The sequence below is a fragment of the Carcharodon carcharias genome (genome assembly GCF_017639515.1).
Source record: "Carcharodon carcharias isolate sCarCar2 chromosome 27 unlocalized genomic scaffold, sCarCar2.pri SUPER_27_unloc_2, whole genome shotgun sequence".
Lineage (NCBI taxonomy): Eukaryota > Metazoa > Chordata > Chondrichthyes > Lamniformes > Lamnidae > Carcharodon > Carcharodon carcharias.
This window is the reverse complement of record NW_024470635.1, coordinates 1506515-1532001: the sequence shown is the minus strand read 5'-3', so window position 1 is coordinate 1532001 and position 25487 is coordinate 1506515. Positions and strand designations below refer to the sequence as shown.

Below are 25487 nucleotides of genomic sequence, written 5' to 3'. Positions count from 1 at the left end.
GGTTCCACCAGGGTGACTCAGCTCTTGACCTCATTACAGCCTTGGTTCAAACATGGACAAAATAGCTGAACTCCCGAGGTGAGGTGAGAGTGACTGCCCTTGACATCAAGGGCGCATTTGACTGAGTGCGGCATCAAGGAGCCCTAGCAAAACGGGTGTCAGTGGGAATCAGGGGAAAAATCTTCGCTGGTTGTAGTCACACCTACCAAAAAGGAAGGTGGCTATGGCTGGTGGAGGTCAGTCACCTCAGGTCTAGAACATCACTGCAGGAGTTCCACAGGGTAGTGTCCTCGGCCCAATCATCTTCAGCTGCTTCATCAACGACCCACCTTCCATCATAAGGTCAGGAGTGGGGATGTTCGCTGATGATTGCACAATGCTCAGCACCATTCACCACTCCTCAGATACTGAAGCAATCCATGTCCAAATATAGCATGACCTGGACAATATCCAGGCTTGGGCTGACAAGTGGCAAGTAGCATTAGTGCCACACAACTGCCAGGAAATGACCATCTCTAACAAGAGAGAACCTGACCATCACCCCTTGACTTTCAGTGACATTACCATCACTGAGTCCACCCCAATCAATATCCTGGGGGTTACCAATGACTAGAGAATGACTGGAAATGCCATGTAAATACTGTGGCTAGAAGACCAGGTCAGAAGCTATGAATCCTGCCACGAATAACTCATCTCCTGACTCCCCAAAACCTGTTCACCATCCACACATCACAAGTCAGTGGTATGATAGACTGCTTCCCATTTGCCTGAATGAGTGCATCTCCAACAACACTCACAAAGCTTGAAACTGTCCAGGACAAAACAGCCCCTTTGATTGGCACAATATCCACAAACATTCTTCCCCTCCACCACCAATGCACAGTAGCAGCAGTGTGTACCATCTACAAGATGCACTGCAGGAATTTACCAAAGGTCCTTAGACAGTAACTTCCAAACCAACGGCCACTATCACCTAGAAGGACAAGGGCAGCAGAATGAGGAAACATCACCACCTGGAAGTTTCCCTCCAAGAATATTTCCTAAATGAGGAGCGAATTCAGAAATCAGGAGTGTAAAGGGACTTGGGAGTCCTAGTCCAGGATTCTCTTAAGGTTAACTTGCAGATTGAGTCGGTAGTTAGGAAGGCAAATGCAATGTTGGCATTTTTTTGACAGGACTAGAACATAAAAGCAGGAATGTGCTGCTGAGGCTTTATAAGGCTCTGGTCAAACCACATTTAGAATATTGTGAGCAATTTTGGGCCCCGTATCTCAGGAAGGATGTACTGGCCCTGGAGAGGGTCCGGAGGAGATTCACAAGAATGATCCCTGGAATGAAAGTCTTAACATATGAGGAACGTTTGAGGACTCTGGGCCTATGCTCATTGGAGTTTAGAAGGATGAGGGGGGATCTGATTGAAACTTACAGGATACTGAAAGGCCTGGATAGAGTGGACGTGGGGAAGATGTTTCCATTGGTAGGAGAGACTAGTACCTGAGGGCGCAGCCTCAGAGTAAAGGGAAGACCTTTTAGAACAGAGACGAGGAGAAACTTCTTTAGCCAGAGAGTGGTGAATCTAGGGAATTCATTGCCACAGAAGGCTGTGGAGGCCAGGTCATTGAGTGTATTTAAGACCGAGATAGATAGGTTCTTGATTGGTAAGGGGATCAAAGGTTATGGGGAGCAACTGGAAGAATAGGGTTGAGAAATTTATCAGCCATGATTGAATGGCACAGCAGACTTGATGGGCTGAATGGCCGAATTTCTGCTCCAATGTCTTAAAACTTAAAAGTCACTCACCGTCCTGATTGTGAAATATATCGCCGGTCCTTCACTGTTGCTGGGACAGAATTCTGGAACCTCCTTCCTACCAATAGTGCAGGTGTACCTGCACCACATGGACTTGCAGTGGTTCAAGAAGGCAGCTCACCATCACCTTCTCAAGGGCAACTAGGGACAGGCAATAAATGCTGGACAAGCCAGCGAAGCCCACATCCTGTGAACACAAAATTAAAATGGAAAACATTTTCATCCAGAGATTGGAGGGCATCTGCAATTCATTGTCCAAGCTCGTGGTTAAGGCTGAAATGATCAAATTATTTAAAAGATACCTGTATCAACACCTGAAGTGCTGTAACCTGCAAGGCTGCCGATAAGGTGCCAGCAAGTAGGAATATAATGGGCGGCTGGTTTCTTTTTTCTTTTTTTTTGGCTGGCGAAGACATGATGGGCTGAATCGCCTCTTTCTTCACCGTAAAAATTCTATAATTCTGTGGTTTTATGTTGAATTATGTTATTGATGACTGAGAGGAATGCAATGCAACCTTGGGGCTTTTGTCGATCGATTACCTTCGACACTTTGAATCCCAGAGCAAACTGAGGCTCCAAATGGAACATATTTGTCTTTCTGCGCATTGGGGACGAGAGCAAATGGATGCACACATCGTTACTTGGCAGAGTGAATGACACTGGACCTGTCAGTTGTGAGTTGGATCTGCTTCATGGGCGCCATTGCTTTTTAAACTTTGCTGCTTTCATGGGAGATCCCTAGTCCTCTATTCCTCCAACAGTTTCACCACGCAAACTGATTCTTTCTCCATCCTGTTTTGTTCATATCAATGTTGTTGGGTTTCTATGTGAAAACTGCCTCCTCTTCAATGAAAGGCGAAGAATTTAGTACTTTCAATTTGATGCTTTCACTGCCGCAAGCCAGGTTCAATTTCCAACGAGGGAAATCCTTTTCCTTCCCGCTGTGTGAACTGTCACAATGAATAGGAATTCCTTATCAAGTGAATTTAGACTGGGCAGCGTCTGTGGAGTGAGGAACAGAATTAATCTTCCAGTGGATTGATCTTGCAACAGAGCTGGAAAAGTCGGGGATGTAACAGTTGGAAAACAAGTCCAGAGGCGGAGGGAGGGGAGTGAATGGACAAAAGGGAAGGATTGTGATAGGCTGCAGAGAGAAACTGACTAAAGGGAATGAGGGTACAAAATGAGGGTGGGAATGGGACAGATTTTTCTTCCTGTTGTTCAGACTGGGACAAAAGTCACTCCTGATTAACCAATCACAATGAGCAGATCATGTGCTTTTGGTTGAAGGATAAACAGTGACTAGGCCACATGGCTGTAAAATACTATCTTCAACATACGTGAATCTGCAGATATAGATAACTGTTGTTCTGTGCAGTCTTGGACCAGGGGTCTTATCATGTGTTAGGGAAAGGGGACAATCAATGCACTGCAGAAACAGGAGATAGCCGCAAAGTTCAATGGGCCTCACTGAAATGTTAAGCAGTGACGTCTTGCAGCAGCACTTTGGGTCTTTGTTTTGAAGAAATGGAATTCGGCTGTTCTCATTAGGAATGCTGGAGACAGACTGATCAACAATGTCACCATCAAATGGCACAGAACGATAAGAGGTATTTTGGCCCAATGGATCTACGTCTGTTTTGTACAAAGAGCTTTCGAGTAATCTGAATTTCTTTGTCTCTGTACATAACCCTGATTTTTTTTCTCCTCCTTTCAAGACTTTGTCCAATTCCCTTTGAAACCTCTGAGTTGAGAGAAACAATATTGAAAGAGGTGCAGAATCTTCTTTAGTGTCCATGCTCTGTGCGAAAATTAACAAAGTTTCCCTGACCCAATGACATGAAGAGATGGATTCTGAATGTTTATTACGGTTATGAACATTTTAAAAATAGTTGATTTCAATCGAATGTTCTAAAAACATGTTTATTCTGATCAATCCCCTCATTTTTCTCAGTCGACAAACAGAATCTAATCACCCTTTACCAACATTTCATTGAGCAAACACGCACAACCACACATGAAAAAAGAAACATCATTTGGAAAATCGAAATAATGAAACATTGAAATAAAAAGGTTACTACTGGAGATGGTCTCTGTATGTTACAAAGTGCAGGATGATCTGATTAACTGACGGAGTTGGTTCGAGTTTCCCAATGACCGATTCCTGCTCCTTTGCTTCTGTTTTATTTTGGTGGCAACACCAGCGAAGGAAACGATGATTAGTGGCTTCCTGTGCGGTAGCGTGGCCGAGCGGTCTAAGGCGCTGGATTTAGGCTCCAGTCTCTATCGAGGCGTGGGTTCGAATCCCACCGCTGCCAAGTGCTGCGTCCTATTTTTGGTTTCTGCAGCTGCCCCATTGGAACCAACAGATACCAGCTCACATATAAAAACAAAAAAACTGCGGATGCTGGAAATCCAAAACAAAAACAGAAATACCTGGAAAAACTCAGCAGGTCTGGCAGCATCGGCGGAGAAGAAAAGAGTTGACGATACCAGCTCACATTAAATCCAGTGCGGTGTTTTACTTTGATGGGAAGATCGAGGAGAAACAATTTAAATACGAATTTCTGTCGGGAAAATGTGGGCTGTGGAATTACAGTAGTTAAGTTGCTCTTCAAGAGAGTTGGCATGTGAATAATCTGCTGCATGACCTCCTGATGTAGCCGTCTACAGTTTTATACAACAAACATTAATGCAGATCTGGGGCTCGTATTCGTGAAGGCGACGGGTTTTGAATGCTTTGGGATCTCCACAGGTAGGCTGGAATCATGCCAACTACGCTTATTATCATTGCTGAATTTTGCAGTGTACCTGCACAATTAATGAACGATTAAGTTGAATAAGAACCACCCAAAATCTCCAGCGTTCTCAAATTTCCATTTGTCTGCAAGCATTCACAAAAGTTGCAGCTAAAAATGGAACAAAAACGGAGCCAGGTTGGTGTCAGGTTTGCTTTCTGGATATTTGTCTCTCTTTAGGGTCAAATCCTTGCCCTCTGCCAATCTTGGTGTGCCAATGTGGTTCAGTTCCTCATTTTTACCATTCAAACATTATTCACGTTAATTGTGTAGCTTCATATTAAGATGATACAGAGAACAAAAAGAGCAGATTTAAAAGATACAAGAGGAGTTTTATTTCTCTTTTTTATTTGAGGGAGACTTTTCAGCTTCTAAGTGTCGGGGTGGTACAAAGTGAAGGATGATGGAAATTTTCACTGAGCAACATTTAAACGGACAGACACCGAGTTGTTGTTGTTGAGTGGTAAAAGCAATGGACACATCGAGAGAATGAGTTTGTATTTGTATTGCCTCTCTTTCTTCCGGTGAAAATCAAACCCAATAAACACCTGCATTCACTTTGAGCCGAGTGGATTCACGTTGTAGCCACGTGGCCTGGTCAGGGTTTAACCCTCAACCAAGAGCACATGGTCTGCTCATTGGGAACCCCTGGTTTTGGCTTTTTCCTTGGTTGCCGTGTTCCCTACATTACAACAATGACTGCACTTCAATAAAAGCAAAACACTGCGGAAATCTGGAAATGAAAACAGAAAATGCAGGGAAAACTCAGCCGGTCTGACAGCATCTGTGGAGAGAGAAACCTGCTGAGTTTTTCCAACATTTTCTGTTTTTATTTCACAAAGTACTTAATTGGTTGGAAAATTGTTTGAGACATCCACTGGTCGGGAATAGCGCTATTGAAATGCAAGTCTGTCTTTCTTTCATTATCTTATCCCAGTCCTCTGGTTACTGACCCCCGTCAATGGAAACAGTCTCTCCCTATCTGCACTATCAAACTGCATGTCCCCACTGACCCCACCCCCATCATTTTGAACAGCTCCATGAAACCTTCATTTAACCTTCTTTATTTTAAAGAAAACAATCCCGGTCTCTGTCATCTCTCCACAAAACTGAATTTCCTCATCCCTGGACATGATGCAAGGCGGAGGATTGAGATGCGATTTTGGAAAATATTGTCAGTTGGCAGGTGGGAAAATGAAGAAAGAACGAAGACAGAAAACCCAATCTCCAGCTTTGTGAATCTTTAGAATCTCGTTGGGAACCGGAATCCGAGGAGAATGAAGGGTGAACTGTTCGACTGACCAGAGACAGTCAAGGCACCTTTCCCTTCTTTAAGACGCTGGAACATTGACTCTGATGTTATCAGTGACATTAACTGATCTGAGACATTGAAGGGATTCTCGTTACTGCACATCAGGAATTCAAACCTAATATCGGCTTCGGGACAATCAGAATACTTGGTAACAGATAAGACAGTGAAAGTCTCGAAGGGAGACTGTTGTAGGAGAGCTGGTTCCCAGTGACATGGGTGTGTCTGCAGTGGGTGGGATCAGACGGTTTCCATGTATCCACAATGAAGATCTCACCCTTTATTTTGGAAGAGTGAAAATGATAACGATCTGGGTAGTGGCAATCTGAAGATTCGACTCACTGATTCCCTATTTGGGATAAATTGGAGGTGGGGCTTGTGTCTGTGGCGCAATTAATCCGCGTGTTTGCCCGATAGCCGAAAGGTTGATGAATCAAGACCACCCAGGGGGTGAAGTGTTTTATTGTTTTTCCCCCTCATCATCAATCATCGTCACACAGTTCCGGATTGTCATTGGGTATTTGGGCTGCAAGATTACATCCCCAAAACGGTGGCAGATCTACTGTTATCCAGTCAGATCCCACACAAACAGCTTCTTTATAAAATTCATTTTTCTGTCAGTGAGTGAGACAGGGAAAAGCAGAAAAGCAGCAATATTCCAGCCCCACACTCTTCAATCACCCGCTGCCAGCAGAAAGCAGCGACTGCAGCTTCATTCAGCGGGTTACTGCCCATCCCTGGGACGCAAGATACTCCAACCCAGGCCAAACCTCCCAATACACCGAGCACAGGCTCAGGAAAACACAGGTAGATTATATCCCGGTCACTAACCCTCCGGGCATCATTTACAGAATTCCCGAGTGAGTGAGTCACAAATAAAAGTCACACCAACTTTCTAAGTCTTATCACTGTAAAATTCATTCATTTGATTGAAAATCTGACTGTTGTGAATCTGAAAATGAGCACCATGGAATTTGTGCTACCGAGTGACATTTTTCCATTGTTTGTCCGTCAGGTTTGCAATTCAATTTGTGTTGGATGTTGATACGAATCTGATTTCAAAAAGAGGTCACAAAGCAGCTAAATATTAAATCCAGGAGAAAATCTTGAAGAAAATGGATCACAGTATTTAGAAGGAGGTGCAGGTAAGAAGTGGAAGATGTGAATGATGTTATTGATGATTGAGAGAAATGCATTGCAACCTTTGGGCATTTGCAGGCCGATTACGCTCCACACTTTAAAATTCCGATCAAGTTGAGGCATCAGGTGGAAAGCAACAGGTTTAACCATGTATGTTGAGACACGAAGCAGTTGCTAGCATTCCTTGCTAGCTCAGTCGGTAGAGCATGTGACTCTTAACATCTGGGCCGTGGGTTCGAGCCCCAAGCAAGGCGCTATCAAACATTTAAAAATCTGGCTAAGAGTGGTACGGATTGGAAATATTTACCCTGTTTCTCCTTCCAGCTGCTGAGCCTTTCCCAGTATTTTCTGTTTTTGTTTCAGGTTTCCATCATTCGCAGTAATTTGCTTTTATCTTTTAACTTTTAAATATTGTTGCTTAAAAAAAAACACCAACTAATCACAGCGGCTCCTGTGAAACTTACAAGTCAGACGTTCACCACTGAAAGCAACTGACACACATCAAATTCAAAGTATTTTCATGTCGCATCTTTCTGCTTCTGTCCCTGCCTCGCCTGCAGCTCCCTCTGACCGTTCACCACCCAGGTAAATTCGCAGCTTGATGCAGACACAGACAGTTCGTGGGAATGGATAAAACTCGTGGGTAAGGAGACACCTGGATCTCACCTTCCTCGTTTTCCCAGATACTGATTACAGGAATGTGCCCAGTGCCGATTATCCACAGTCACTCTCCTCCCAGTTGTTCAGCTTTTGAATTGATTTTCACAGTGGGTTTCAATGTGCAGAAAGCAGAGCTGTGATAAGCTTATATTTGTTCAGCAGATGTACTGCAAGAAGGTACATAACAGGCTGATGATAACAGTGCTCTTTGGACGCGGTGAGCTCCAGGAAAGGATTGACACCATTAATGTGTCGCTCAATTAGTCTCGTGTCAAATCTCGTGCTGGAAATGAGAAAAAAGCTCGCTGAATTTGCTCCGTGTTTTGGTTTCATAAGAGCCGAAAACAAGGTAAGAAAGCGCATCTCGCTCGAATGGGTTACAAAATGGCAGAATGACCCGTATTGTTGGGAAACATAAAATTATAGAAAGTCACGGCACAGAAAGAGGCAATTCGGCCGGGCGTGCTGCTTTCAAAGAGCGGTAGTGATTGGTTGATCCATCAGGAGTGATATTTGTGCCAGTGCAAACAGTAGGCAGCAAAATTCGTACTTCTCCCACCCATATTTTGCCTCACATCAACATTTCTATAGTCAGTGCTTTGCAACCAGCCCCATCTCCTCTCCTTTTCCTTCATTCCCTCACTCCACTTGAACCAAGTGTGATGTTTTCCAGCTCTTGAGGTGAAACGTAAGCCCTCACTTCTCTGATTCTGGTGGAGCTTTTAAACGTTTCCAATCAATGAGTAATGAACACTCGTTCCAAAAAAATGAACGTTTCCTGAGCGGGAATCGAACTTGGGGGCCGCAGCGATATAAGTGCTAAATCCGAACCACTAGACCACCAGGAAAGCTACAGCAATGTTTTTCGATTTGGCTTATCTACGCTGTTTTTGCCTATTGTTTTTCAGTTCAGATCTCTTTCACCACAAAACTGCCTTTTTCGGTTCAACACAAACGACTTCGTCAGCCAATGAAAACTACAGTTGTTGTGAGCTGGAACATGAAATCGACAGTGAGATGAAATAGCCCCTACAAACTGTGTAACTTTCAATTTCCAAAACCTTCCACCCTATGCGCTGTTGGTCCAATGGAAGCGCAAATTCACAGTCACTGGACATCAGGGAAACTACCAATAAGACTTGATATGGAGGCAACTTTTGACATTTTCTTTTTCATTCCCGATCCCTTTCACCAGAGGAAATTTTCTCCGACCAATTGGTCTGTTTAGGTTAAACACAAGAGACTTCTTCACCAATGAGAAGAACCATTGCTGTTAGCTGGAACATGAAATCGATACTATCCTCCTTTAAGACAGTTCTTATAACCTCCCCCTTTGAACGAGCTTTTAGTCATCTGACCGAATATGAGGCTCGGTGTCACACTTTGTTATATAATGATCCTGGCGACGCCTTGTGACGTTTCAACAGATTAAAGGCGCTTTATAAACATAAGTTATTGTTGTTGTAGGATATATATAGAAAGGGCCAATCTCCTTGTTTTATCTTTCACACTGATAATTCTTTCTGCGACATTTAAACATGTATTCGTACAACTAATATGAATCATGTTTGCGACGTTAAAAACGTTTTCGCCCCCTCAGGGAACTGAACCACATTGACAGTCACAGAGATATACACCGAGAGTGACAGAGGCTTAAGGAGAGACACAGAAAGCAAGGATGTCACCAACTTGGCTCAATGTTTGTTCCATATCCGAAAGTAAATTTCCTGAATGCGGACAAATGAATTGAAATCAGAAAATAACAGCGTATTTGGATGGGTTTCCTTCTAATTAATTGATAATTAATTTGGTTAAAAAGAAAAATGGTGAAAGCTTTACTCAGCAGGATTCCAGCCCTTGTGTTCATATTTACAACAAACGTGAATTATCCAACTTTCACTCACACTCGAGTAAACAAATTTGGATAATACTTTTGCCACGTTTCAAACCACAGCTCCCTCACATGTGAAGCGAATATGACCCCACTCGCCTCTATTAACCATGCCCTGTAAAGATCCCAATGGAACTGTCTGGAATGTTAAACGGTGACGTCATGCAGCAGCACTTTGGGTCTTTGTTTTGAAGAAATGGAATTCGGCTGTTCTCATTAGGAATGCCGGAGACAGACTGATCAACAATGTCATCATCAAATGGCACAGCGCGTAAGAGGCCCTTACATCCATCGTGTCTATGTCTGCTTTCTACAAAGAGTTTCATAATTAATGACAATTTCCTTCATTTTCTCCTTAGCTTTGTTTTTATTTTTCACTTTCAAGCCGTTGACAATTCCCATTTGGAAACTCAGAGTTAAGTAAACCAATATTGAAATCTTAATTTGGTTCCTCACTTGAGCAAATATGTCAGACTTGCTCCAAACATTGACGTTTGCAGTGTTTGACATTGGTCGGAAGAACAAGGCAATATAATTTTCAGGCTAACTTGGATTTTTTTTTAATTCATTCTTGCGATGTGGGCTTCGCTGTCTGGGCCAGCATTTGTTACCCATCCATAATGGCCCTTGGGAAGGTGGTCTGCCTTCTTGAACTGCTGCAGTCCATGTGCTGTTAGGAAGGCAGTTCCAGGATTTTGATCCAGCGACAGTGAAGGAACAGCGATGTCTTTCCAAGTCAGGACGGTGAGTGACTTGAAGTGGAATTTCCCAGGTGGTAGTGTTCCTATCTGCTGCCCTTGTTTTTCTAGCTGGTAATGGTCATGTGTTTGGACGCTGCTGTCTAAGGAGCCTTGGTGAATTCCTGCAGTGCATCTTGTAGATGGTACATGCTGCTGTTACTGTGCATTGGTGGTGAAGGGGGTGAATGTGGATGTGGTCCCTGTCAGATGGACTGCTTTGCCCTGGACAGTACCCAGCTTCTTCAGTGTTGCGGAGGCTGCACTCATGCAGGCAAATGGGGAGTATTCCACCACACTCTTAACTTGTGCCTTGTGGATGGCAGACAGGCTTTGGGAGTCAGGATGTGAGCTACTCGTTGCACGATTCCTAGTGTCTGACCTGCTCTTGTAGCCACAGTGTTTATATGGCTAGTCCAGTTCAGTTCCTAGTCAATGGTAACCACCAGGATGTTGATAGTGAGGGATTCAGTAATGGTAATGCCTTTGAACCTCAAGGGACGATGGTTGGATTCTCTCATGTTGGAGATGGTCATTGCCTGACACTTGTGCAGTGTGAATGTTACTTGCCACTTGTCAACCCAATCCTGGATATTGCCCACGTCTTGCTGCATTTGGACATGGACTGCTGACGTATCTGAGGAGTCCGGTGTGATTGAACATTGTGCAATCATCAGCAAACGTCCCCTCTTCTGATCTTATGTTGGAAGGAAGGTGAAGCGTCTGAAAATGGCTGTGTCGAGGATACTGAGGAGCTCCTGCAGTGATGCACTGGAGCTAAGTTGAGTGACCTCCAACAACCACAGCCTTTGTGCTCATTATGACCCCAACAAGCGGAATGATTCCCACTGACTTCAGTTTTGCTGGGGTTCCTTAACACTACACTTGAACAAATGCTGCCTTGATGTCAAGGGCTGTCACTCTCACCTCATCTCAGGAGTTCAGCTCTTTTGTCTATGTTTGAAATAAGGCTGTCATGAGCTGAGTGGCCCTGGAAGAACCCTAACTGGGCATCAGTGGGCAGGTTATTGTTAAGTCAGTGCCGCTTGATAGCACTGTTGATGACCCCTTCCATTACTTTACTGATGATGGAGAGTAGACTGATCAGGCGGTGGGTGGGGGGGGGGGGGGGGGGGGGTGGGGGGGGGGGGGGGGGGTGGTTGTTGGGGGGGGGTTGGTGGTGGTGGTGGTGGGTTGGTAATCGGCCGGGTTGGATCATTCTCACTCTTTCATTCCCAATTTCATAGGAGGAACGAGGAGAAACAGTATAAATTTCAGGGTTCGGGGGAAAAGGTCAGATAATGGCAGTGACTGGACGGGCAGAAAAACCGCTTTCTCTGCTGTGACGAGTATATGATTTCATACAAATAATGCTGCACACCAGCCAATTCTGTAGTCATGACCCAGTGGTTAAGGCGATGGGTTCGATATCTCTTGGTGTTAGGCTATGCAGGTTCAAATCCTACTGACTGCATTTTGTGTTTTTTTGGATTTTAACCGCACACAGACAGAACTAATTATCATTTGAATCGAGGAAAAGTGATCCAAACACATCCGTGATCTCTTAATTCTATTCATATGTCAGCCTTCTGCAAATCTCCAGACGGAAATGAAAAAGAACTGAGCCAAGTTGATGACATCCTGGCTTTATGGCATCCCTGTCTCCTTAGGCCTCTGTCACTCTCGGTGTATTTTTCTGTTTGTGTTCCTCTGTGTGGGTAAATGTGGTTCAGTTCCTTGAGGAGGTGAACACATTTTTACGAACACAAACTCTATTCACCTTAGTTGTGCAGCTTCACATTACAATGTTACAGTGAAAAATATCAGTATGAAAGAGGCAAGAGGAGTTGGTCTCTTTCTATGTATGAACTACAACAACAACTCATATTTTTAATGTTCCTTTTACCTAATGAAACATCACAAGGCGTTCCCCCAGGATATTATATAACAAAGTGTGACACTGAACCACATATTTGTTCAGATGACTAAAAGTTCGGTCAAAGGGGGAGGCTTTAAGAATTGTCCTAAAGGAGGAAAGTATCGATTTCATGTTCCAGCTCACAGCAATGGCTCTTCTCATTGGTGAAGATGTCATCCCACACAGAACATTTGGTCAAAGAAACTTGTCTTTGGTGAAAGAGATCTGGAATGAAAAATGCCATAAGCAACTTCCATGTGCCAAACTGCTGAGTTAATGGTTACAATGCAGCAAGTTTATCAGTACAGCCTGCGTTGATTCCTGGTTACGGAGTTGAAACTTATTACTCCTGGACGAGCTGTCTAAATTAATTTGATTGATTTGCAGGGTGAAAATAACACGGTTTAGCTCTGCTAGAATTGCTGAAGTGAGAGTGGAAGTTTCACATCAGAGCTGGAAATGTCACAAGGGCAAAACTCGGGAATAAATCCAGAGTCGGAGTGAGGGGGTGAAAATAAAAGAGAAGGGCTGTGATAGGTTACAAAGCACTGACTATAGAGCTGGTGGTGCAAGGCAGAATATTATTCCTCTATTACCATGTCACATGCAGCTCTAATTTCCTGATTTATCCCATGCCCAACATTCTACAGTTTGGTGACCTATAAACAACTCCGGTTTGCTGCCTCTTATTATTCCTTCGCTCCACGGAAACTGACTCTGCATCTTGATCCTTCAATCTAAGATCCTCTCTCACTAAAGTACCGATCTCATTCCTTATAATCAAAGCGACCCCACCTCGTTTCCCTTTTTGCCCATTCTTCCAAAATGACGAATATCTTTGAGTATTCAGATCAACGATAAACACTGTTCTTTGAAAGCAGCACACAGGGCCTAACGGCCTCTTTCTTTGCTGTAGCTTTCTGACATTTTATGTTTCCTAACACCACATTTAAGATTAACTTTCTTATCTTCCATGAGATGCTTTGAATTCAAGACAATAAGCAAACTCAGCGAGTTTTCTTATCATTTCTAGCACAGAATTTGGAACCGGACTCATTGAACGACATTTAAATGGTCGCAATCATCAGATGCAGCTCACCGAGTCCAAACAGACACCGTGAGCATCAGCCTGTTATGTACATTCTTGCTGTGCATCTTCTGAGCTATAAGCTGATCACAGCTCCACTTTCTGCACATTGAAAGTCAGTGTGAAAATAAGCACAATTTCAAATCTTAACATTGTGCATATTTGTGATTGTCTGTGTGTGTCAATGTGGTTCAGTTTCCTATTTTTACCACCCAAACATTATCCATGTTAGTTCTATGACTTCATATCAGCAAAAATTAAAAACAAAATCAGTTAACAGGACATTGCTCTCTTTTCTTTGAGTGGAGACTGTTCAGCAACTAAACTTCCGGTTGTTACAAACTGGAGAATGATTGAAGTTTTCACCTGATCTTATTAAGTAGCTGAGGATGCTCGAGAGACCGAATGGCTAATTCCTGATCATAATTTTTTATATCCTTATTCAGTGTCAATGTTGGTGAGGACAATGTTTGTGTCTAATCTGAATGTGGTAGTCAGGCCGAGCGGGCTCAGCCATTGGTTCAGGTTTCGATCTTTCTGGTGATTTGGGCTTCACTCTCACCACTGTCAAACTTTCTGGTGCTTTATTATTTGAGACGCTTCCAAGTAATTCTCCATGCGATGAAGGAGAGGCTGTATAAATCCCAGGTGACTGGAAAAAGGTGGGGCACGGACTGGAAAACCTTCTCTCACTGGAACTTCCTGTATTCATTCTATTATTTTAAATAAACAGCATGCAGCTTTTACCCAGTTGTCCTGGCTGAGTGGTTCAGGCACTTTTCCACTGGTTCGAATCCTGCCAACTCCCCTTCTTTTCATTCATGATTGACACAAACTGTCTGTAGAATAAATTATCCTTCAAATGTAAAACAAAACCACCCAAACATCCCCGTGTTTCTTAGTCCTGTTCATGTACAAACATTCACTACATTTGGAGTCTGAAATGGAACAATGATTGGCCAAGTTGGTGACATCCTTGCTTTCTGGGTGTTTGTCTCTCCTTCGGCCTCTGTCACTCTCGTTGTATGTGTCGGTGTGTGTTCCTCTGTGTGTGTCAATGCGGTTCAGTTCCCCGAGGGGCGAACACATATTCATCATGACAAACTTAACTCACAGTAGTTGTACAGCTTCATATTAAAATGTCCAAGAGAAAAATATCAGGATGAACGATGCAAGTAGAGTTTGCAATGTTTGTAAGGAGGTGCAGCTAAGAAGTGGAAGGTGTGAATGATGTTATTGATGATTGAGAGGAATGCATTACAACCTTGGGGCTTTGAAGGTCGATTACCTTCTACACTTTGAAATTCAGAACAAGCCGAGGCTCCAGGTGGAAAACAATAATGATCTCCCTGAATTTTTGAATAGGAAGCCCACTGCGTGAATCCCCAGCTAGTTCAGTCGGTAGAGCATAAAACTCTTAATCTCTTGGTTTTGGGTTCGAGCCCCACGCTGGGCACTGCCTGCTTTTAAAGTTTTGCTGCTTTCATGGGTGAGCCCCAGCTCCCCATTCCTCCGGCAGTGTCACCGCTCAAACTGAGTCTTTCTCCATCCCGCTTTGTTAATGTCACAGCCGCTCATTTCTGAGCAAAAACTGCCCTCGGTTTCACTGGAAGTCGGAGAGTTTCATGCAGAGTGTTTGGTGCTTTCATCGCCGCAGCCCAGGTTCAATTCCCAGTCAGGGAAAACCTTATTTCTTATGCTGTGTGAACTGTCTCAATGCACAGGAATTCCTCGTGTAAACTCTTAAAACGTACCTGAAATTCACTGTAATAGAGAGTGAAGTGAGTCATGTCGGTCGGAAGAATGAGGAGAGGCAACATCACATAAAGTGTACAATTCTAAAGGGGTTTCTCTGTTACTCAGCGAGTGGTTATGATCTGGAATGCACAACCTGAGAGTGTGGGGGAAGCAGATACAATCATGGATTTCGAAAGAGAATTGGACAGAAAATGCAGGTCTCCGGGGAAAAGGCGGGGGAGTGGGACCAGGTGAGTTAGTTTCCAAAAGGGTAAAAGGCCTCCCTTTTCAGACGGAGATGAGGAGAGTTTTTCTCTCGCTGTGGGCCGTTAGTCTGTGGAATTATTTTCCCCAGAAAGCAGTGGAGGCTGGGTCATTGAATTTATTCAAGGCAGAATTAGACAGCTTTTTGATCGAGCAGGCATTATTGGGGTTTGGGGCAAACAAAAAGGTGGTGTTGAGACCACAACCTGATCAGCCATGGACTTATTGAATGGTGGAGCATTCGGAAAGGGCCGAATGGCCTCCTCATGCTGCTAAATCCTCTATTCCAAAGACCCTCTATTCCAATGAATGGGCTCTATCTGTGGTGTAACATTAGCTGTAATTCTGTGATATTATGAGGGGTTCCGGGGCAAAACGGTTCCATTCCTCCTCCAATTTGTTATGGTCCAATTCAGCTCTGACACCACTCAAGGCAATGGTTATGGTGCTTCTGTTTTCCCTGTAGGTGTGTGACTGAGCGGCCCAAGGCCTCGAAATTCTGTTGTAGTGTTTCATGAAACGCCTGTCTTATGAACCATGGGTTCAAATCCCACTGCAATCGAAATTCCAGTTAGATTGTCTTGTTCGAAAATCCATTGGGATGTGATCAGTGCAGCTGATGTCTGCGGTGCTTTAATTTCATAGGAAGAACGAGGAGAGGTGATAAAAATTGCAGGGTGACCCGTAAGTAAGTGGTGCCAAGTGCCAGCTTTTTCCATTATAACCATTCTGCAACTTTAGCTCAATATCATTCATGATTCTGTAGTAGTAGTGGTCGAGTGGTTAAGGCAATGGATGTGAAATGCCCGAATGTTACGCAGCGGAGTATGATAGAAATTTTCACTGAGCAACATTTAAACAGACAGTGGGTTGCCCTTGTGTCCTTTTGTAATCAGTATGTGGGAGAGCTAGGAAGAGAGATCCTGTTTTATCTTTATCCTGTCATCTGCAAACCTTTCCCTTCCAGAAGCTTTGGGACTTCCATTCCCTGTCTTTGATTTCCAGGGAAAGCTTGTGTTCATGAACTGACTGTGTCTGCATCAAGCAGCTAATTGACCTGGGCGCTGGATGGCCAGAGGGAGCTGGAGGAGAGGTAGTGACAGAAGCAGAAACAAATGCGACATGACAGTGTTTTGAATTGGATGTGTCTCAGTTACTTTCAGTGATGAATATTTGCCGCGTGTTCCCTTGTCAGTTTCACAAGAGCCGCAGTGATGAGGTTGGTGGGTTTTGGAAATTGAAATTTACACAGGAGCAGCTTGTGGGACTATTTTACCTCACTGTCCATTTCGTGTTCCAGCTCCCAGAAACGGTTGTCCTCATTGACTGAACAATTGCCATTGAACAAGCCCTTCCTGTTCCAAGTAAATGCACCATTTTCTAGGACAAAGTTATCCCTGGTGAAGCGGGTCTGAAGCGAGGAAATGGCAAAATTGGAGTGGACGAGTCATTCTACAAGGCTTGTGGACAATATTCGGAATGAGGAGGTGAAGGGAAAAACACACACGGGCTGTGAAAGATTGTTCGGTGGAGAACTGAGTAGAGGGATAGAATGACGTGGGGCTGTATGTACACAAATCTTCGAAGGTAGTAGGAAAAGCTGATCTCTCTGCTTTCTTTAAAAATAGCTCATGTGGTCCTTGGCTTCATTAATGGAGGCTTGGAGTTCAAAATCAAACTGATGCTGCTGAATCTTTGTAAACCATTTATTGAACCTCAACTGAAATATTATATTCACACTTTGGGAAAGATGTCAAGTCTTTGAAGAGGTTATGGGCAGTATTCACATGAACTGTGTCAGGGATAAGCTATTTCAATCATGTGGAGAGGCGGCAGAATCTGGTATTATTCTCACAGGATGGAGGAAACAGAAATGGGAATTTGGTCCAACCAGTCTGCTCCAGGGTTGATGATCCACTTCAGCCTCCTCCAATTTTCCTTCATTTAAATCTACAATTGTAATTATCTCTTCCCTTCTCCCTTAAATTCTTGCCTAATTTCCACTTAAATGTATCTGTACAATTCACTTCAACCACTCCCTGTGGCATCGGATTCCACATTCCCAACAGTCTCTGTGTGAAGAAGCTATTCCACTATTTCACCTCACTGTTCACTTCATGTTCATGTCTAACACACTCTACGCTGTTAATGGCTTAACAAGTCTTCTGTGTTTGAACTAAATATGCTCCCACTCCTGGCCCTCCTCTGGGAATGTTGTTTTCTTGTTGCTGTGTGAACTGTCACCATGAACTGTTCCTGAGGTCTCTTTTCCCTGGGATTTACAAAACCCATCACTTCTCTTCCTCTCTCATTCTCATTCTTTCATTCCCAGTTTGGGAGGGACAACGAGGAGGGACAGTATAAATTGCAGGCTTATGGGGAAAAGATTGGGTTGTGGCAGTGACAGGGTGGGAAGAAGACCCTCTTTCTCTGCTGTAACTATTCTATGATTTCATATATGAAATATATATATTGTACTATCAAGGTCTGTAGTTGTGGCCGAGTGGTTAAGGCGATGGATTTGAAATCCATTGGGGTTACCCCGCGCAGGTTCAAATCCTGCCGGCTACGTTATCCATTATTTCGGATTTTAACCATTGATCTCAGAAACAGTAAATAGAATCGACATTTTCCCAACACCTGCAGTAGCAAAGTTTGACCATTGGATGGCAGTGAAACCGAGATTGCTCACATCACGAAGCAAGCACTGTCTCAATTATTACTGCATTTGGCACTGTCTCTGTTCATATTAAATTAGACGCCGTTTCTATTTCTATTACCTTAGGACATGTCTCTGATCATATTACCGAAGGTCATCTCTCAATTGCTTCTGTAATTGGCTCAGCCACAGTTGTTTATATATTGGACTAGGGCCACAATACAGTTGGCACTATCTCAGTCACGACTGCACTGAAGCAGGTCTCGGCTAAAGTTACAATAAGCCATGTCCGAGTTGACACTGCACTAGAGCTTGTCTCTGGTTATAGAAAACTAGAACATGTTTTTATTTGCATTTCACAAGACTCTGTCTCAGCTATTACTCCAGTAGCACCTGCCACGTGTCTATCAAACTGAACCCTGTCTCAGTTAATGCTGCACCAACACATGCTTCCATTCATATCACACATTTCCCTGTTTCTATTGTTATTGTCCTGTATCATGACTCTCTTATTGCTGGACTTGTCCATGTCTCTTTTTTTTTAAAATCTCGTACCTTTGTCGGTATTTAATTCACCAGGCACCGCGTCAGTTTATATTACAAAAAGTCCTGAATTATGTGAAGCTCCACTAGACCTGTATCAGTTTTCTTACACTGGATTGGGTCTGCGTTATCACTACACTAGGCTGGTTCTTATTACATAAGATCCTGTCTCAATGATTCCTGGAATCGGCACTGCCTCACTTATATTTCACTAGATCGCAGCCCTGCTTATAATACACTGAATCATGTCTGCATTTTTATTCTGCTAGACCATTTCAGAACAAGTTACACTAGACTCTGTATTAGCCTGTGTCACATTCGATTTGTCTGTCTTTTTAATCAAAGTGGATCCTGTCTTTGCAGAGACCTGGTCTTTGTCCCTCTGTTTCTGCTTCTATTCCGCTCTCCCTGTCTCTGTTTTTACTCCACAAGATCATGTCTGTCTCTCTTACACTGGAGGCAATCTCCATAATTACGACCTTAGACTCTCTGGGAAGCAATTACCCTATTTCCTGTGCCTGTAATAACTACCCTATTTCACTTCATATTGATCCAGGCCCTGTATCAGTAACTACTGCTCTAGACCCGTCTCCGATATTACAGCCGTAGACCCTGTCTATGTTAATATAACACTTGTCTTCGTCTTTGCTTAAGTAACATTAGATGCTGTTTCTATTATTACTGCACCAGTAATGTCTCTGCTTAAATTGCAATAGGCCCTGTCTCATTAATTACCACACCAGACTCTGTCTCTGTTGTTACCACACTATTCTTTGTCTCTATAAGGTGGACGTTGAGTTAGAAATGGGCCTCTGACTTTGTCCTAAAACTAGAAGTTTCCCATTGACCCTTTGTTCCGCGCAGCTCCTGATATTCATTTTCATTACAGCCAACAGGATTACAGATGAGACATCGCATGTTTTATGTGTGTGTGTGAAACGAAATAATGCGGCATCATTCCACAAAGATAAAAGATTGGTCTAACCAGAATGTTTCTGTTTGTTTTTATTCTCTCTTATTCAAACTGTAACTACAGATCGCCTAATACCGTAAATATTCTTTGGTAGTCTGAGAGGGAGAACAGGGAGTTAAAAGATGCGACATGAAAGCGGCAGAACTTGATGTGTGTCAGTTGCTTTCTGTGATGAATGTCTGCCTTGGTAATGTGAGAGATTTCACTGCCGACTGTTTACACTGACACAAATATCACTCCTGGCCAATCAATCACAACTGCCCTTTGAAAGCAGCGCGCCAGGCCGAAAGGCCTCTTTCTTTGCCGTAACTGTCTATAATTTTATCTTTTCCAGCATCACGGTTGCTTCTTTCACTACCATTCCGACATTTTATTGCACACTATGGGGGAATGCACTTTCTTACATTCTATCTGACTCTTTTGAAGTCAAGACACTGAGCATATTCAGGGGGTTTTCTTGTTATTTCTGGCACGGGATTTGGAATCAGACCAGTTGAACGACAGTTTATTGGTGCCAATCCTCCACTGTACTCACCCCTTAAAAAGAATGGGTGTCATTGGCTGAAGATGTCATTTGAGTTCTAGTTAAACACAAAATTCTGTAGGAAAATATTTGTCTCTGGTGGAATTGCCTGAAGAAATGGCAAATGTGGCGCAGATAAAGCACGTTGCAAGAGTTATAGAGAGGTGTCCTCGAGATTTAGAGGTGAGGATTCGGCCCTTGTGCTGCCGCGGTCCAGGATCGTTTCCTGGTCAGAGAATGAAGATTTATTGATCTGGTACAAACTGTTAAAACAGGCCTGATTCACTTATTGATTGAAAACAGGAACGCACAACAGCTCCGCCCGAATCAGTGGAGTGAGAGTTGAAGTTTCACATCAGAGCTGCAAATGTCACACGTGGAACAGCTTCGAGAAGAAATACAGTTCCTAATGTCCGAGGGATATGAGTTTGGACTATTTGTATTTACAAATTATCTCTCTCCAGCGTCCATTTCCTTAAACACTCGACCATAAGGACCCGGTGAATGTCTGTTTAAATGTTGCTCGGTGAAAATTTCAATTACCTTCCACTTTGTAACACAGACACTTAGTAGCTGAACAGTTTCCACTCAAAAAAAATACAGAAAAAAATTTCCTCTTCAATCTTTTAAATCTATTTTTATTTTCTCTCTCCGATTTTAATATGAAGCCACACAACTAAGGTGAATGAAGTATGGATTGTGAAAAATGGGGAACGGAACCACATTGACACAGACAGAGAAACACACACAGGCATATACACCGAGAGTGACAGAGGCCTGAGGAGAGACAAACACCCAGAAAGAAAGGATGTCACCAACTTGCTCAGTTTGTTCCATTTCTGACTGCAGATTTCGTGAATCCATACAGATTAATTTAAATAAGAAAGTGCGGGTGTTTTTGTTTTATTCTATTTACCCGATAATTAATCCTGTTGGTACCTGGTTAAAATCGGGAATAATAAGCACCACAGTCAGCAGGATTGCAACCTACATTGGGAAGGCCCTATAGATCTTGAAACCATCGCTTCAAACATTTGTCCCCGACTAACAGCACATCCATAGTCCAAGCACGCTCATATCAAATCAGAGATGGTGACAAAATAAGTCACTCGGCCCAGTGTGCATGTGCTGGCTCTCTGGAAGAGTAACTCAACCAATTCCACAAACCCGCCTTTCCCCCACAGCAATTTGTATTGCCTCTCCCCATTCTTCCAAACAAAATAAAGGACTGCAATCCGCACGCCCCCTCATCCCCCCCACTCCACTCCCGCTCTCCTGGCCGGCATTAAACTGGAGTTGTCTCTTGTCCACCCAAACGGAACTCCTAAAGTGCCAGAAAGGGGGAAGCATCTGAAACTTTGGCAGCCGTGGGATTCGGACCCACTTCGCCAGAGACTGGAACCTGAATCCAGCTCCCCTACTTAGAGAGCACATTGAATCAGACTGTGGGTCTCAGCCCAGAAATAACGAGGGTAACTTGAGAAGAAAAAATGTGTTGTTTTAAATTCGCTATGAAATCAATTGCATAAATCAATTATGTTTATGTCAAAAAGTATATATAGAACCGCAGCAGCGAAAGCGCCAATTCCTAATCACCTCTGCACCAGAGAAACTGTTTGCAAACCTCACAACCGGCTGATCTGTGCTACCTGTGCCTTTTATTCTCATTCCAGACCTCGCTCACCAGAGACACGTTTCTCCCACAAAATGGCATGTTTGTATCGAACACAAACGACTTCCTCAGCCAATGACAACAGCGATTGCTGTTAGCTGGAACATCATTCATTGTCACACAGTTCTGGGCTGTCACTGGGTCCTTCAGTGGCAAACAAAGTAAAATAAATAACAAAAAAATGCCACCTCTGCTGTCACCCAGCGAGGTCCAACTGGTACTTGTTTTTGTGTGAATATAGGAATTAGTCCGAATCCCAGCGCTGCCACAGTTTCAGTCACATTCCCCCTTTCAGGTACTTTAGGAATTTCCTTTAGGTGAACAAGAGGAGATTCTGGTTTAATGCTCCTTTATTTTGACAGGAAGAACGGGGAGAGGCAATACAAATATAAATGGCTGCGGGAGAAACACGGGTGAGTGGAATTGGGTGAGTTGTTCTTCTAAAGAGCCAGCACAGGCGCGATGGGCCGAGTTACTCGCTTTTTCGCCATCTCTGATTTGATAAGAACACCTTTGAACTGGGAGCAGCTGTTGGTCATAACTCAATGTTTAAGGTGATGGATTTGAAATCCACTGGTGTCTCCCCCTGTCGGTTTTGAATCCTGCTGACTATAGTTCTCATTATTCCTCATTTCAACCAGATGTCACCAACCTCATCCCTGCGGCTCCTGTGAAACTGACAAGGCGACACGGCAGAAATTCATCACTGAAAGTAACTGACACATATCAAATTCTGCCACTTTCATGTCGCATTTTTTAATTCCCTATTTTCCCTCTCAGACATTTCCAGGTCTATCAAAAGTCATCTACCTGAAATGTTATCCTGGTTCTCGTCCACTGAATATGGTCGACTTTCTGTGCACTTGGTATAGCATTTGGCTCCATAGCTCATTGGTTATACCACTGGTCTTGTAAACCATGGGTCGTGAATTCAACTCTCGCTGGAGCCTGTGGTTTAGCTGATAAAACCAAGTTCCGTGGAAAATTGGCGATGGGTTGGACAATGCTACAAAACAGTATTGATCCTTGAAAAGGTACCGTTCCCAGAACTATACACAGTCTTCCAAGTGTGATCGAGCCAGGGCTTCGTGTAGCTCTGGTAAACCTCTTTTCCATAACAGCCTCTGTAACAGGTTGCACAGTAAGAGGAATTAGATTGTAGATATCGAATGAGGAGTACTCTTTATTCTAATTATTTCTTTTTATTTTGAAGACCATATATGATCCCAAGCCCAACTCTCCATGTAATTGGATCAGGGAAACTTTGTTAATTTTCACACACTGTGCATGGACACTGCAGAAGCTCCTGCATCTCTTTCAATATTGGTTTTCTTCAATCAGTTTTCATTAGGGGATTGGGCAATTATTTGAAATGGAAAATAAAACTGCAGGGTTATGAAGGAAGAGAATGATATTGGAACTAAGTGGAAGAAAGAACACACCCTGGCCTCCCAATGAGCTGTGTCAATTTACAATTAGATCAATTTCTCTGCAGCACTCCAAAATGTCCCACTCCAGATCTGTTCCTGTAAAACAGGATATTGCAGTGCAATATGTCTACACAGTTTGACATTCCATACAAGTCCCTTTGGCTTTTTCTCACAAATTGTTTCTGTAGTGTGGTGGCCTCGCCAGCCATGTCCATATCCTATAAATGATTAGAGAAATAAGTAGTGGTTTCACATTTGCTTCACATGTGCAAGGTCGCCGGTTCTAAAACTGACAGAAATATTATCAAAATTGGGTCATCTAATTGTGAGCACAATTCCCATTTGTTGCCAAATAATAGCTGAATACATTATCTCACAGCCATGTGACATTGGCACTTCCCCAGGCTTTGACTGATTTTCTCCAAAAGGCATGGTTATGAGAAAGGGACAATAAATCAGACGAATTGCAATAAGATAGTTCACACATGTGTGAAGTGTTGAATGACCTGCTGATGTGCTCTGTCATTTTATGATTCAAATCTCAGGTCAATTTCTCTGCTGCATGGCTATGTTTTTCAGCCGAATTGTACTTCCACAAAACAGGGTAGGGCTCAGAAGTGCAGTAAGATTGCATGGCTTGATATTCTAATTCAGTCCATGTGGTTCTGCCCATTGTTTCTGTTGTGCAGTGGTTACTACGTACATGCAAAAGGTTCCCTGTCTGGAAATGAGTAGAAACATTATCGAGATTCACACATCTAAGTGTGAGGGAAAATTCCATAATTCACATTTGTCGTTGAATATTAATTGAATATAGTATCTCACTGCCACATTAAATCTGCCCTGCACCAAGCCTCAAAAAGCCCCCCCCCCCAAAATCAAGAGGGATGAAACTGACTAGGCACACAAAATAACAGTTTCTTTAGTTAACAACAGGTTTTAATGAGTTTACAAATGCAAATTCACAGTTACTTACTGATTGAAAGATGACTACCAGTGTGATCTAAATACTAGCATCATCCTAAAGATAGATGCAACTGATACTATGATTGAACATGAGGGAATGGGAGAGACGGTAGAAAATCACTTTGTATCGCTCTTCATCATGGATCTTCATTCTTTCATGAGCATCGCTGGCCAGCATTTGTTGCCCATCCAGAATTGCTCTTCAACTGTGTAACTTGTTAAAGCATTTCAGAGGGCAGTTGAGAATCAACCACATCACGGTGGGTCTGGAGTCACGTGTAGGTCAGACCAAGTAAGGACGACAGATTGAAGTCCCTAAAGGACTGGTGAACCACATGGGTTTGTACGGCAATCAGTGATAGTTTCATGGTCATCATGACTGAGGAAATACTGAGGACATGTCGGATCAGAATAAACATCTTTTGTAAGTTCACCTTGAAAAGAATTGCATAAATAACTTATGTTTGTATCGAAAACTGGAGAAGGAACCCTAGTCCAACTCTTAATTTCTTTGGGTAAATTTCATTAAGGCAAACTGCATGGATTCTACAAAAGGGAATTTGGCAATGGTTGAAAGGGAGAAAATTCTGATTCATGGAAAGAGAGAAGGAATTTGGGATCAATTGGCAAGATCTTTGTAAAAAGCTGGTGTAAATAAAATGTGTGGAAGGTTCTCATACTGAGCTGTGCCATTTGGTGAGGACATTGTTGATCAGTCTGTCTCCAGCATTCCTAATGAGAACAGCCGAATTCCATTTCTTCAAAACAAAGACCCAAAGTGCTGCTGCATGACGTCACCGTTTAACATTCCAGACAGCTCCATTGGGGTCCAGGCAGGGAAATGGTTCTGTAGCGTTGTGGTTACCCAGCTCATTTCGCGTGTGCAAGTTACTCCATTCGATGCTGGTGAAAAACATTGTTACCCAGCTGTGTGGAAGAGTTACATCGCTCCCATTCCTGTTTGTTGTTTAATGTGAACTGAATGCAGGATCTTGCAGCCACATTAGATTCACTCTTCAGCATTTCTGAAGATAACATTCAGCAAAATAAGATGTTTCTACTGGCAGCAGGTGATTGGAGAGCATGGGGCTGGAATATTGTTACTTTTTCCTGTCTCAGTTACCGTGGAGCGACTAATTGATGCATTTGTTTCAATCCAATAGCCTCATAAACTCAATTGATTTAGATGGGGGTACATGATCGCTCATTTTCTTTGTTATATCTGAAATGAATATCCATAAACAAAGCTTGATGTGGGAGCCGAGTTTGCGACTTGGGGGTGGGGGCGGGAGGATTTTTTTTGTGGTTTTAGAGGCCCGAAACACACCAGAGCGTTAATGAGCAATGACGGGGAGAAAACAGTGACAGCTT

The 25487-nt window shown here is 43.2% G+C and overlaps 2 non-coding genes across 2 annotated transcripts; both read left to right on the top strand.

Moving 5' to 3' along the window:
• The first annotated feature begins 4045 nt into the window (after positions 1-4045).
• Positions 4046-4127, top strand: trnal-uag. The gene has a single exon. It is a non-coding gene; the product is annotated as a tRNA-Leu (tRNA).
• Positions 4128-17839: 13712 nt separating this feature from the next.
• trnas-uga lies at positions 17840-17921 on the top strand. The gene has a single exon. It is a non-coding gene; the product is annotated as a tRNA-Ser (tRNA).
• Positions 17922-25487: the final 7566 nt, after the last annotated feature.